The sequence below is a fragment of the Urocitellus parryii genome, chromosome X (assembly GCF_045843805.1).
Source record: "Urocitellus parryii isolate mUroPar1 chromosome X, mUroPar1.hap1, whole genome shotgun sequence".
Taxonomy (NCBI): domain Eukaryota; kingdom Metazoa; phylum Chordata; class Mammalia; order Rodentia; family Sciuridae; genus Urocitellus; species Urocitellus parryii.
The window spans coordinates 78,410,553-78,425,689 of record NC_135547.1 but is presented as its reverse complement, the minus strand read 5'-3'; the positions used below and the strand labels follow the sequence as shown (position 1 = coordinate 78,425,689).

The 15,137-nt window shown below is 38.1% G+C and overlaps 1 protein-coding gene and 1 long non-coding RNA gene across 3 annotated transcripts in view; one reads left to right on the top strand and one right to left on the bottom strand.

Annotated features, from left to right (window-relative positions):
- Chic1 (cysteine rich hydrophobic domain 1) overlaps positions 1–15,137 on the bottom strand; it is a 95,359-nt gene that overhangs the window by 7,764 nt on the left and 72,458 nt on the right. The window lies entirely within an intron of this gene.
- Positions 70–14,917, top strand: LOC113175409 (uncharacterized). Its single transcript, XR_003299962.2, has 7 exons — positions 70–1,837; positions 2,857–2,949; positions 3,694–3,789; positions 4,736–4,948; positions 5,195–5,499; positions 6,276–6,461; positions 7,545–14,917. It is a non-coding gene; the product is annotated as an uncharacterized LOC113175409 (long non-coding RNA).

The following is a 15,137-nucleotide window of genomic DNA, read 5'->3' as shown; positions in this document are numbered from 1 at the left end:
TCCTTCCCTGAAACTTATCTGGGGACTGTTAAGAAGCACAATGGCAATCATCACTAGTTATATTTCCTCCCTGGCCTTGTTAAGCAAGCACCCTGACCCCAGTGACCCATAGCATAATAAAGTATAAACATCACAGTATGCCATGTACTTGTACATCAAACAGTGAATGGCCCATACTTCCACTCCTTTTACCTTAAAACATGAAATCCCAAGTAACCATTGACTTACTCTTCATACAAGCCCTGCCTCCTGTCTGCCCCTAGACCCATCTTATGGACTACTAATGCTCACAGTCCAGCCATTAGATAAGATTGTGCTCCCTTTCTCCCCATTACCCTCCTCTGCCCCATTCACTTCTTTACTGAGTAATGTTGACTGGGCAAGGCCCTCTCTTAACAATCCCAGATGTCCTTGGCCTACCCACTTCAGTTGCAATTTCCTTGGTCCTGCCCATTAGACCCAGACCCCTCCCACTTCCTTTGCATTGCTTCTGAGTAGTGCTAATTATCCATAGCCCCTTCTGTGTCCTTAAAGAACACAGGACTGATTGTCCCAATTTTCTCCCCATCAGTCCAAGATCTTGCTACCATTTGATACATTTGTGCAGCACTAACTATTAAAATCAGGCCTGAACTAGGTGGATGAGCCTTTACCTGCCCAAGGCCCTGGCATTTGTTAATTATCACAATTCCAATTATGGGCGCATTCTGGGGATAAGAACTCCTCCTGCCCATCTTTGTTACTTCTTTACTGTGTAAAATATTCAAGGCAAATCAGGCTCAGGGAGCTGGATTGCCACCCTTGATATAGGGTTTTCATTATATCGTAATAATTGAAAATTGTCTCCCTAGGAAGGAAGATTAACATTGCTCTACATTCTTCCTTCCAGAGCAAATTTCCTGGTTAATAAATCTCCTTGCTGGGAGCAGTGGCATATGCCTGTAATCCCAGCGATGCAAGAGGCTGAGGCAGGAAGATTGAAAATTCCAGGCCAGCCTGGACAACTTAGTGAGACCCTATTTCAGAATAAAAAATAAAATAAAATCAATAAAAAGGGCTAGGATGTAGCTCAGTGGTAGAGTACTTCTGGGGTTCAATCCCCAGCATTGCAAAACAAAGCAAACAAACCAGAAAACAACAACAACAAAAAACCCCAACAACACCCATATTCTCTTTTTTATGTGGCAGTTGTACAATGAGTCTGTGGACAGACCACTTTGACTCTTGCTATTTTAGTATTTAAAAAGGAGTACCAGAATACAACTCTTAAGACCAGTATCTTTCTTACTACCATTTTAAAGCCAATCTTTGGGCTTTAGCACCAAGCACTTTTACAAAAACTACCTGAGCCTTTTAATTCTTAAATTTCTTCATCTTGAGCACCAGCTCAGGATTGCCATAGAAGGATTAAATAAGAGGATATGTGCTGAGGAGCTTTTGAAAATTAAAGGCCACCTCATTAGATTATTATATAAAATGCACTGTTTAATTCTGCTACTAATTAAAAGTAGTTTGAAAAAGCACCCTAGAGTGAGGACTTATCTTAGAAATGAGGGGCCAAGATCTAATCATTTTTCTGAGCATAAACTTCAACAGTGAGATGGCTGCCTAGTAAAAACAATATCCCAGCCTCTAGTATACAGAGTGGTGACTAAATATATTAATATGAAACTTCTGAAGCAAATAAGAAGTCATCACAACAGCAGTTCCTCCTAGTCACTGATAAAGAATACTATTACTCTGAGAAGAATGTCAAAAGATCTGCCCATGTGAATGCAGTTTGCACTACCACCTCTTTGGACAGCTGTAAGAAGAGATTCTGGATGTTTACAATACTGTAAGTACTGCTTTGTAGCTATTAAAATAATAATTTCCCTATTCTATTTTCTTTCTCTTAAATGCTACCCTATAGAAAAGTCAGGGTCTAATAAGCCTCTTTTCTATTTCTCAAGTCACCTTGTATGTATGTGTGTGTGTGTATATATATATATCTTTATACACAATGAAAATATATTCTTTCACATAAAATTTGATTTTTTTTTTTTTTTTTTTTGTGGTGTGTGAGCTCCATCCACCCATCCTAATAACATTGGCTGACTGGGGATAACACACACACACACACATACAGATAAGTAAGTAAATAATAAAATAGTCTTGATTTTTTTTGAAACATGGTCTTTGCCATTGTTTCTCACACTAAAGCCATGCTTCAGAAAGAAATACCATGTACTAGAGCAGGAAGCCACTCTGGAAGTTTCTGCCATTCCCTTTCAGCAGGGAGTGCCCACTGCAGAAGATCCCTATATTTGAACAGTCAAGGTGTACATATTTGTAATAACTGCCTCTTTGACTTTAATGTACATAACAGTATGTGGCTCATCCCATATGAATAAGATCTTACTCTTAGACCCCTTTGCAGTACAGTGGGGGTGTTTAATGCCCCTATTTGTGGGCTTTTATGTAGATGATTATGCTTGTCCATGTTCTTGTGTACTAGATGAGGAAACCTTGCCCACCCTGCCCTTAAAGGAGCAAAATTTCCTGAAATCCTAAAGAATGTGTTTGATGGAACACTGACTTAAGAAAAGTTCCTTAAAATGTAAACATGTTTTCATATTTCAAGTTACCATTATTAAAAACATGTTTCATACAACTCATATAGAACTTGGGGATCCATGAGAATAGAGCCACAACCCCCACTAAAAAAGAATATAGCCACAAACCCCAGAGTTCTTATCACCCCAATTTGAGAAACACTGGTCTAGGCTTATGAAATATTTTTCATTCAGCTCTGGAAATAATCAAATTATCATTATCAATGTATGATTATAACTATCAGTGGAATTTGTTTCAAAGGAATGAATTTGGAGCTGGTTCTGTACATGACTCAAGAGGAAGAATAACACCTTTTATATGGCCACACTGATGACTGCTAGAGAACATCGAAAGGTAAATCTTGGAGTTGTATTCCAATTCATTGCTTGAAATAATCTCTGCCCCTAAGAAAAATCTCTAGCAACTATAAGAAGAGATGTTCTAAAAATGTAGCCATTCTCAATATTGAGATAATCCTTGTTTTATTTTAATAGATATTCATTGTGCCAAGTACTGGAATGAATAACAAAACCAAAGAGAAGGCACAAATGAGCAAATCATTATGGAAGTTCTGTAGAGCATAGAAGATGACAGAGGAGTCTCAAAATTCTCATCAATGAATATTGAACCCTAGTGAAATGTTTATTCTGTACCAGTTCCAGAATGTAACCACTTTCTCTGGCCTCACATTCCCCCTTTAGGGGGAAAGGAATGGTCCTGAACTATGTCATTACTATAGTAACAAACAAAACTAGGGGGCTTTGATGCTCAAGCCGTACTACATTGGCAACCCAACAAAATAGCAAGGTATTTTAGACATGATAGTGCTAATAATAACCTACTAGTTGTACTGCAGTGAGGGAGAGAGTCAGAATATGGGAGGAAACCAGTATTTGTTTCCTTCCAGAAACCATAAATACATAGTGCATAAATGAATTTCAGCTGGGATCCATTAATCCTACTCTCATTAGTGGGGTACTAGAAAGTACAGATAGGTCTGTCTAATGCTTCATGTTATACTTCCTAGTCCCCCAACCCCTGCAATTTTTATTTAAAACCAGTTTTGGTAGCCTACTGAGCCCTTTCTTTCTTCTCAAGGACACTCAGAGCATGTGAGATTTGAGGACTGCAAGCAGCTGAAAGAAGCTACACATTCAGCAGACCTTCCCTTTTGAGAGTCTGGACAAGCTCCAGGTAACCTGGGCAGAGAGCTTGCAGGCCACCTGAAGAAAAAGGTAGTTAGGGGAATTTATCATTGGTAGATTTCTGCTTCGGCTTTAAGGGCTTTCACTTTCTGCAGCTCTTTGTATAAAAAACAGAACAGGAACCACTTTTCATCAGCTCCTAGTTGGCCAAGGAGCCACTTTTAATCAGTTCCTAGTTGGTCAATGAAGTAGCTGCCTTCAGATTAAAAGGCTTTAAAATTATTATTAAAATTAATAAAGTGTTTTAAATTCCCATCTTCCTTTGGGCCAATCAGTGTTAAATTCTCAGGAGTTGCCTATGGATAGGATCAATTTTATCTGTATCAGATCTGTTCCTTAGCAGGCCTATTTGATTCCCTTGTCACTGCCACATCCTCCTTTTAAGAAGTTGGAAGTCTCTTAAAAGAGGTGAACACTGCAAAGCTAGAAGACAGGCAGGCACTTTGATAGGTGAGGGTTACTGAATCTTAACAATAGTGCCTTATCTAAGTGGCTTCATCTCTTGGTTGAGAAAGCCTTGGCTTCTCCTTCCATTGGTTTCAACTTTTAAATTTCTTGACATCCATTATATTTCCAATGAGAACACAAACAAGAGCATTTACCACTCACATTCCAGAGGATTGCTCATTAATAGACACTGGAGAATAAAGCAGACTCTGTGAATTTGATAATTATTCAGCTCTAGATTGCTCTTGGAAATGAGGGGAAGTATGCAGAACAGTGTTGGGATGAATAGAACAATTCTCATGCTGCTAGACTGATCAATCCAGGGAGGTAAAGAGCTCTAAACAGCTAGAAGTGTTCATCCTTCAATCTGTGCAAGGAAAAGAGTAGACATGGTTTAACTCAGTTGCTAGTTACCAATCAGGACAGACTTTATTAGTCTACTTGTTTTAATAATTAATAATTTCTTTTTTTTTTCTTTTCTTCTCTAGATGTTCCTCAGAAGAACAGGCTTGTTGCTTTGCAGTGTTAGTGACCTTTTCCCTTTGACGATCCCCAGGTGGAGATGGGGCATGAGGATCCTCCAGGGGAAAAGCTCACTGCCACTGGGCAACAACCCTGGGTCGGGAGATTTTACTAAGATTCTTTCCTGGGTCCAGATAGGAGAGTGAAGACTCAAAGACAACCACCGCACATCAAGATGGGTAAGCTATCCCTCAAAGCATAATATTCTTAATTTTGATCTTGTTTTTCTCAAAAACAGTGAAGTTAGCTTTTCACAGAAATTGTATTTATTTTCCTGCTTTGGTACAAACAGGAGGCAACAGTGTGTCAGATTGGTGAAAGTAATGAGGTGAAGAAGTTACCATGCTGCATGAACCAGTTTAGGATAGAACTGCAGGATGTGGAAGAGGCCTACAACTAAATTTTCAAATTGGTCTTTCTTTTAGGAGAACATGGACAACAACTACCACTGCAACAACACTGATCTCCTAAGCAAATCATTCTGTTCCATGTGGTCCCCAAAATCTCCTTTGAAGCTTTACAGGGGAACTGTGCCAGGCATTCACAGACTTCAAGGATGTAACACACAATCAGCGGTTTGAGAAGATAAAAGAGAACTGTATCTCTATATGCTATGCATGCGGATTGGCAGAAGACTAATAATAAGTACAACTGGAAATCTGACCAAAAATGGTATAGGGTTATCTCACATTGGGCAGCATCTACAGAACCAGGACCCTACACTCTCTAGGTCAGTAGATGGATGGGAAGGTTTAAGGGGAAGGGTTGGGAAATGAAGGTCACCATTCAGTACAGTAATCCTAATGGTAAAGGTGTTGTCCAGCATTATTCATAAAGAGTGGGTACCCTATAAATTCAATGAGATGTTTTCATGGAAGGAGCCCTTGAAATGTTATAATTGAGTAGAAAAACCCAAGGATTTAGAAAGTTACTAGCAACTTGTTGGAAAGCCTAGGAAGATCTATTACACTCAGAATCCTTAGGGCCAGTACCCTATACTCATCTTTTTTATTTGGAGAGTGTGAGTCCCAGAGTGACTCACCTTTATCTCAGAGATCAATGTCATATGAGTTTTTGAAATATTGCTCTATTGCTTTCTATTGGTAGTCCTGAGCCAAGATACTTTAATACAACTAATTTGGCCCTTCAATTTTCAGACCCTATTCTCTTTTTATCTCTATCTTTTTGTGATCTTGGTTATGAATCATTGGAAGGGACACCTTCCTAGCTGATTCTCATTCTAAACAGGATTCTAGTCTTCAACTAAAGAGACAAGGCTATGACTAATGATAGTGTCTTCAATGGCTCATAAAGTGATGGTGGACAAGACGTTTTCCCATTTCCTCTTCTGTATTAGTTCTGTCCTAAAGGGCCTAAAAGCTTAAACTTCATGAGTTTCTAAACTCTGTGAATATATTTTTTAGAGTTCACAAATATGAATACTGTAGCACACTTATGCTTCTATGACATTTACATGGTCTCTTTCTCTCTCTCTTTTTTTTTAAGCTCTCGATTGATAATATCTGACAAACCATTATCCTTCCCAAAAGCAGTACAGAGAGCTGGATCATCATCAGGATAAAGAAATGAGAAGACATCAAAAGGAGCCAAGTTTTCTATCTGAAGATCAACATGCCTGACACTAGCATTTCAGAACAGCAGAATTAAGTAAGCTGTTGGGGTTGCAATCCTGTAAGTATTGCCCCAGAATGAACGGCTGTTTGCAGGGAATTAATATTGGATGGAAACAGGGCCGAATCTGAGATGGGAAGATGACCAGTGCCCTATATTACCAACTGAATTCACTGTTAACTACTTACCCGTTGGATCACAGAGGGGGATTTAGCCTCTACTTGCCTTATTGTATATCTTAAATGTTCAGGTGTTCTGCCATTCTTAAAGGTTTAAATATTGAAAGCCTAAAAGACAGGTAATGCTTTCTGATGAAAGCCTGGCCCTTTCTCATCTCCATTTGGGAGAGAATCTGAGTTAGGATTTAGTGTAAAGAGAAACCTGGGTAAGGTGCAGTGTCCCACGCCTATAAGCCCAGTGGCCCTGGAGGCTGAGGCAGGAGAATCTTAAGTTGTAAGCCAGCCTCACCAACTAAAGGAGACCTTGTCTCAAAACAAAAAGGTGATGTAGCTCAGTGATTAAGCGTCCCTGGGTTCAATCTCTAACAAGAAAGGAAAAGAAAAAAAAATAAAAGACAGATTTGGAAGCATCTATTGTCATTGTGAAGGATATGAGAAGTCTGTTTTCTAAATGGATGGGGAAAGGTGAAGCTATAAAATGAAAGGATTTTGCGCTATCCAAGGGCCCTTTATGAAAATATTCACTCATCTGTGACATCTTCTTTAGTTCTTAGGGAAATCTTAGCAAATAGTTAATTGTAGCAGAATGTTAAGAGGGACCTTCTGTTTAAGTCCTTTCTGCTACTTCTTTAAGAGTATGACCACTGGCAAGTGAGAGTCTTTGATTAGATTTCTGTTTGCCAGGGTTAAAGAAATTATGAATGTGAAGTACTTAGAGTACAATGACTGGCTGACGGCAAATAAAAATTAATGCCAATAGTTTCACAGATTCCTTTTACACAATATAAGTGACCACTAGCACTCTGTGGGCAGGCAGAGTTGGCATGTTTTGGTTCTATGTAAGAAATCCTTAAGCTAACAAACTCATTATTATTGTTAGTAGTAATATAAGTAGCACTGGTACAAAGAATTGCTTTTCATAATTAACAGCACCTTTCCTTTTTTTTTTTTTTTTTTTTTTTAGATTTTGTGCCTCTTATGTCCCTCTCTGTGTCTCGTCTCTAGTCCTTCTTAGTCTCCTCCTGTGATGGTCTGCCTTTGTTTATCTCTTTCGCTCCTAAGTGTGCATTTCTTTGCTTGTCTATTTCTTCCTTGCTCTTTCTTCTCTAACTTGAGTAGTGTCTGAATCAGCTCCATGTTTCTCTTGCTAATTTCTTCTGTGTGTGCCTTGTCTCACTTTCTCTTTTTGTTCCTAAGTGTGGTCTATGCACTGTCTTAAATGGATCTCTCTAGTTTTTGTTTGCTTGCTATTGCTCTTCGCTCTCTTAGATCGATCTATCTATCTATCTATCTATCTTTCTTTCTTTCTTTCTTTTCTTCCTTTTTTCCTCTTTGAGGTCATATGTTTTGTGCTTTTTTGCCCTTTTCTTATTGTGCCTACCTTGCTTTTTGTCTTGGTGCACTATGTATTTGTCTTTTTGTCTTGGTGTACTTGGTATTTGTTACCTTCTCTCCTTTTTGTAAGTTGGACAATTCACCTTTTTCTGATTCTGGCGTCCATTCTGCTCCTTATCTCACATTTCTCTTTGTTATATTTCCTCTCTGCCTCTCTAGTGCTATTTTCTCTCTTTTCGCTCCTGTGTATACCTCAGTGTCTCTTTGTTTGTGATTTTCTATTTCAGCATTACTCTGTTTGCTTGTGTGTCCTCTCTACTTTTTCCTTTTCTACTCACCTTTTGAGTATTTCAGCCTCTTTGTGAGTCTATGTTTCCCTCTCTCTGACTTCATGTAATCCTCTCTTGGCTATGTGCATATGTGTGCATGCTTGCTATGTGTGGCAGAGGGGCTTCCTAACCCTTTTCTAATAGGTTCAGAATGTCAGCTATCAAAATCAGCATTGCAGAGCTGTTCCTTGTGCCAAGCTGCCCTGTGAGATGATCCAATACCAAAATATGGTCCTGGAATCCAGACTGAAGTTAAAACCCAAAAGATGGACAAAAGGTAGAAGCCCCAAAGTGGAAGACAGGTGGTTTGAAACTTGAGACTCAGGACTAAGATGAAAAGCCCATGTCTCAAGATAGATGGAAGTCTCAAGTCTGACATAAGACCAAGGTCTTAGTTTGAGGATTTAAGACCCACGGGTGGAAGACCCCACACCCAAATAAGAGCAAGGATTCAAGCCTCCCTACATGGACGGAAGGCCTAAGAGAAACAGATCCCTCAAGAATAAAACCTGGAAACGGGAGATTCCAGGTTTCTGATCTGGAACTCAGGAAGGACAGAAACCTCAACACTGGGGAAAACACCAAGATGAGGACCCTAAACCACAAATCTTTTTCTATTGCTATTCTGCTCACTATTGGGACATTTTCAATACTCCCTTCCAGATCTCTTATTTGCATGAAAGCCTGATTATTTTGAGATGTACTTTTTGATGTTGCCATTTACCTTAAAGGAACATATCTTTAGAGTGACAGTATTATGCATAGGCCAATCTTGAGCCCATTTTGAAGCCATTCATTAAGATTTAACCCTCCATTTCTCTTCACATCTACTTCCAGTCAATATGTAGTCTGCCTTTTGTTACATCATTCAGTAGCAAGCTTCCATATAGACACTATATTTCAGTTCTCCTTAACTCACAAGCCCTAGTTTGATGAGAAAATGGAGAGAAAGTGCAAGGCTATCTAGAGAGGACACCCAGATGTGACAGCCTTCTGAGAACTACCAGCCAGCATCACCTTCCTGCTTTGACCTTGGGTGAGCAGGATTCTTGGGGTTTGGAATTTCTAGTAATATCCTTGAAAGGGGTGATTAGGCCTGAGACAGAGTGAGATCTGAACTCCCTACTCATAGTAGTGGCCAAAGAATTTGGTGGACTCTGTCAAACCTACTCCTGGGTTTGACCTATACCTCTAGTCTTAAAGATGAGAGAATTTGGAACTATTTAATCTTCTCCTTGACCCCTCTCCCTTTTATGAGGAAAACTGATTTAAATGATTGATAATATGTATAAATGCACTGTAATTCACAAGAGAAAAAAGAACATGTACGCATTCATAATGGACTGGCAATCATGCACAGCTGATATTTCAAAGTACAATGTTAAGTTGTAAAGCATTGTGTAAATCAGGGGTCATTATGATTTTTCTGTAAGGGGTCTAATTGTGAATATTTTAGATTTCATGGGCCTCTTCTATATTCCTTAAAAGGTAAAAACCATTCTTAGCTTGCAGGTCAAGTGGATTTGGCCTGCTAGCCCATAGTTTACCAATTCCTGATGCAAATGCCTGAGAATATGTCTGAATAATATTAATTTCCTTCTCTATGCCTATCCCTGTGCTACTAAGTATGCAGGGGCTTATTCATGATCACATCCAGGTGACATGAAGAAAAATATAAGAATGTGCCTTGTAAACTATTAAGCACATGAGAACTTTAAGTTTCCGTGTTGATGAAGTAATGTTCATTACTTATTGTATGCATTCTACATGAGATGCACCGTAGATACAAAGATTAAATAAAAGAAGCCAGGAACGGTGGCTTAGACCTGTAATCCCAGCTCTTCAGGACGCTGAGACAGCTGGATCATAAGTTCCAGGCCAGCCTCAGCAACTTAGTGAGACCCTGTCTCAAAATAAAAAGAAAAGCTGGGGATGAATCAACAAGTGCTTTGTCAAAAGAATACAATCCTATGTAGACATAAGTTTTCAATAAACGAATAATTTGAATATCAGGTCAATGTGTTTCCACTGCTTTGATGATTCTGAATAAAAATACAGTACTTCAGAGAACAGAAAAAACACGGAAACTCCTCTTAATCTACAAAATATACTCCAAATACAAGTGATTAATAAATTGTCATCACCAACCAGGTGATGATCCCAGTGGCTCAGAAGGCTGAGGAAGGAAGATTACAAGTTCAAAGCCAGCCTTAGCAACTGAGACCCTGTCCCTAAATAAACAGACAGACAAATAAATAAATAAAAAGGGCTGGGGATGTGGCTCAGTGGTTAAGTGACCCTGGATTCAATCCTCAGTACCAAGAAATTGTCCTTACTTAAAATGTACCAAGAACTCTAGTTGTGTTCCAAAACACACTTAATGTGATTTGGAGGTGTAATAAAAAAACTATAAATGAACGGATAACTCTTTGTATCAAAGATACCAAAGTAGGACAAAATATATTTTCGCTGAACTAAAATTTTCATAAAGGAAGTGCATATTAAAGTCCTCTGTAAACTGAAGCACTATGCAAATATTAATAGGCTACCTGTTTATGAATGAACTGCCTCTTCCATACTAGCTATTGTTTTGGGTCCATGGTATCCATGATTAATTCTCCCATGTAATTAGGGGAACATTAATGCTCTATGCTATTCAGGTATGAGAAATGAGATGATACTTAATTTATTATTGAGGTCATCTTAAACCAATGCCAGTCTATTTTCCCAGGTTAGAGGACAGGCTAATGAATATGATGAGTGCATTCTTTAAACTATAAAGCACTCTGAAAAGAAGATGGTTTCTATATGAATGAAACAACTTATTTATAAAATAAGCATTGTCTTTACACAATTCTCATTGTGTATGCTTGACCCACAATGAGAAGGGTGGTATAATTATAAAACCCAGGCCAGGTGGCATGTTCCTGTAGTACCAGCATTCAGGAACCTAAAACAGGTGGATCACTTAAACCCAGGCACTCAAGGCCAGCCTGAGCAACACAGTGAGACCCTGGCTTAAAAATATAATTATACAACCAAGGGTTTAAATAATGAAATAGTGGATAAACATTAATTGTCTACTATCTTATCCAGTGTTATGGGCACTGAAGAAAGATTTACCATATTTCTTTGTGCCCAGAGCTGAGAATAAGGAAATATGTTGGCATTTTGTGAACTCTAGAACACCATATAAGTATAGCTATTGATTTTCCAATTTGGTGCTCCATGCCAAGTTTATAAAATTGTTATACTATTCTAATAAATTTTCAAAATCCAAGGACTATTAGTTATTTAACACTTAACATCATATGTAAGGCATTCAATGCCTGATGAATGCAAGAATGGATGGTAATCATCTGTTAGGTTCCAGTGTTCTTGCTTGGCACTGAGATGCAAAGATCTTTATTCTGTCCTTGGTAGCAGAAGAAATTACGTATAGTCTGAATTTATAATTTTTAAACTGCCAAACATGCATAAGCAATATCTTTTGAATTAATAATGATTATATTGCTTATTTGTCTTATTCCCAGAGATAGCAAGTGGGGTACAAAAATTCATTATTTTTATTAATGAACCTGAAACAGAGATCTGTGTATATATTTATAAAGCCTACAGCTCTCTTCAGAGAGGAGTTAAATGTTGGCTTAATCAGTAATCAGTGATTACTTTCTGTGAGGTTCAGAATCGTATCCCTTAGAATAGCAAAATCATTTTATCATTATGGAGTACTCACAGGAGAAAATGAAATAACAAATGTGATATTCAGACCAAAGGGTCTTGTAACCACTCACTCCTAAGCTTATACAATGATGAAAATGGAGAAAATAGATTTGTATAAGGCAGTATGCTAAATGCTGAGCTAAGTAGAGGGATAAAATCCCATCTACACTTGCCACCTGGTTCAGTGGAAAAGGTGGGAAAACATTTTCTGAAAAGCAAGTATGTGATTTTTCCACCCAGTTTCTTAAATATTGATTGGATGCTGATGATGGACATGAATTAGAACCACCCTGGCCTGGCTCAGAGACAGTAAAGGAGTGAAAGAAAACGGCTTACCTGTCTAATTAATCTGACAAGTAAAGCATCTTTTATGTGGAATGTGCCACTCTAGGTCCAAAAGATAAGTGAAGTGAATGGACCTAGTATGAAGGACATTAGGTCACTAATCACAGCACCATATAGACAACACCTCTTTGATTATTAAATAAATAATATTTCAGTGTCTGATCACTGCAAGGGATTGTGTTCAATGAATTAGTAAGGAGGTCTGGTTCAGAAGACCCATTAACTTGCCTTGGAGATTTGAGAAAACACAGAAAAAAAAGGGCAAGATTCCTTCAATGTAACATGAAAAAGTAAAATAAAGACATTTTTCCTACTTCTGGGAAAGAGCCAAAGACACTGGCTGTCGACCTCCTTTAAAGCCTGAAGACTGATAACAGGGCTCACAGTTTGAACTTAATGAATTAATTAAACAAACATAGAATGTTTACTACAATTAAGTGACTCAAAAGGAGAATAAAAATGAAAACAATGGTTTTTAGAAATATTTGCTCATTGCTTGGCTCAGAAACAGGAAGACACATGAGCAATAAAAAAGGATTTTCAAATTTACCATATTTAGTAAAAATGTATTAAAACTGAATAAAGTATTGTTTTTAAGTGCTCAGTAAAACGAGGACATTTTTAAACACCTAAACCAAAATGCACTCTTTATCTCAATAGTATAGTGGAAACACAAGAACACATTTAATAAGAGACTACGGTTCTTTTTTACTTGAAAAAAACTTATCAAACAGTTGTGATATGGAAGACACTGAGAAGGAACAACTAAGTAGATTAACTTCTCATTGGCATGCTTGGTACAATGGGAATAACACTTTATTATGGGCTTTCTGTTTTTTCATTCAGACATATCACTGAAAATGATGCTAAAATACTAAATGAAATAGATGTGTTAAAAACACACTTAATGTGATTTGGAGGTACAATAAAAAAACCCATAAAGGAACTGATAACTCTTTGTATCAAACAGATGTATCTATTTTGTCAAGCCACTATGTTAAATCTCAGAAAACAAAAAAGAGCTTGACTGAAAGACTGTGAATTCTTTGAGAATGGACAATCAATATTGATTCATTTTCCTCATTTATTTATCCATTTACAAGTATATATGGGCGCCTATTGGATGTAAGGTCCTTAGGTTGGCCCAGACATTAGACAAGATGCTTGCCTTTCCAGAGGATTTCTTAAACTTTGCTTCTGGCATGTTTTCTGGTTAAGGGCATGGCTAAGTCCCCAAATAAATAACATTGTGTAGTTTTATTCCTCCCCAACACCTCTTCTACCATTCTGGCCACTATGATGAGCAGGTAGCTGGGTTCTGTTAATGAGCGTATTCCTTAAGTTGCTGGTACCCTCTACTATAGAAGCTACTTCATTTTCCTTGCCCATGCCTCATGTAAAATGATTATGACCACTGCTGGAGAGGAGAGATGAGAGCCATCTAATTCCCAAACCCCAGTCTCATTGGTATCTATACCTTGGGGAACCACCCAGACAACTGGTTTTGAATGAATTTGTCTGTTTTCAAATCTTTACCCCTAACATGCTCATGCATGTACATCCCCTAATAGATTTCTTTCAGAAAGAGTCCTCAGATAGCACATGAGTAAAATGTAGATGGAGACATGATTTTTCCTGGAGCAATTCTCCATACTCAGGAAGGGCTTGTTATGGCAGAATATTGTCAGTAGATGAGAAGAGCTTAAATTTTTACTTGGCTTGCTTTAAGTTTTAAGAACAATAAAAATTGGAAAAAAAAATTGGAGGAAAAATACCAAAAATAAAAAAATAACAAATAATCCTCTAAATGCATGCCTGGCTAGGTTTTGGCCTTTTCCATTTTTAAATCACTCACAGAGGGTGGGACAGGAGGAAGAGTGAAGGAAAAGGTCAAACCTGTGTCTAAGGGCAGCCTCCATTTGTTCTGAATTGGCTTGGGAGCATTACTAGGTCCTGGCCTCATTGAATTAATGTGACCCCTGATGGTTTCCTTAACCAAAATTTGCTGTTGTGAAGGAGGTGGACTTTATTTACATGGCAAGTCAGCACTGATACCCATAAATGGAAAAGGAAATAGATAAATGGTGGAGGGAGCAATATTAAAAGGAATTTGGGAGTGACATTTTCTAGCTTTGACTATGTACATTTTTAGTTAGATATAGCTGAAATAATAATAATGCTCACTTTTAAAGTGTGGCATCAGCCTGACTCAGCAACACTTCTCTCTTTAGGTGGGGGGTGGGGGACAGCTACAGGAATGTGGAAATGCAGTTCCTGCATTCCTGAGCACTATTCATTAAATAAGAAAAAGCAAAAAATACCCCACTCCCCACACCTACTTTTATAATGTTAATGAAGCTGCCCAACAAACCCTTTCTAAAGGAAATGGCTTCATCTACATCCTTTAAAGTGAAACCAAGACACCTGGGCTGGCCTACAGGTGTGTAAGACCTCTTCTGTCAGGTCTTTTGTTTAGAAGCTTGAAAAATCTTGCTCAGACAGGATGAGCACCCAAAAGCAATCCTAAGTAACCCTTATTATACAAACTTATAGGAACTGGAGAACTGTTTCAACTGTTTAAACTGTCTGTTCACTGTTAAATAAAATGTTCTGGTTTTGAAACTTTTATTACCTTGTGACAATGTCTCATTCAGTGTCCCTTACTCACCACACTGATTACTTAAACTCTTCTAACTTTTAAAATACTCTGATCATCCTACAGGGTTAGGATTTGAGGTCTCATTTCTTACATGTTCAGTTACTTTGGTCAAGGACACCAAGAAGCATCTATAAGACCAAAAAATGTGGGAAGCAAAGAGCCTCAA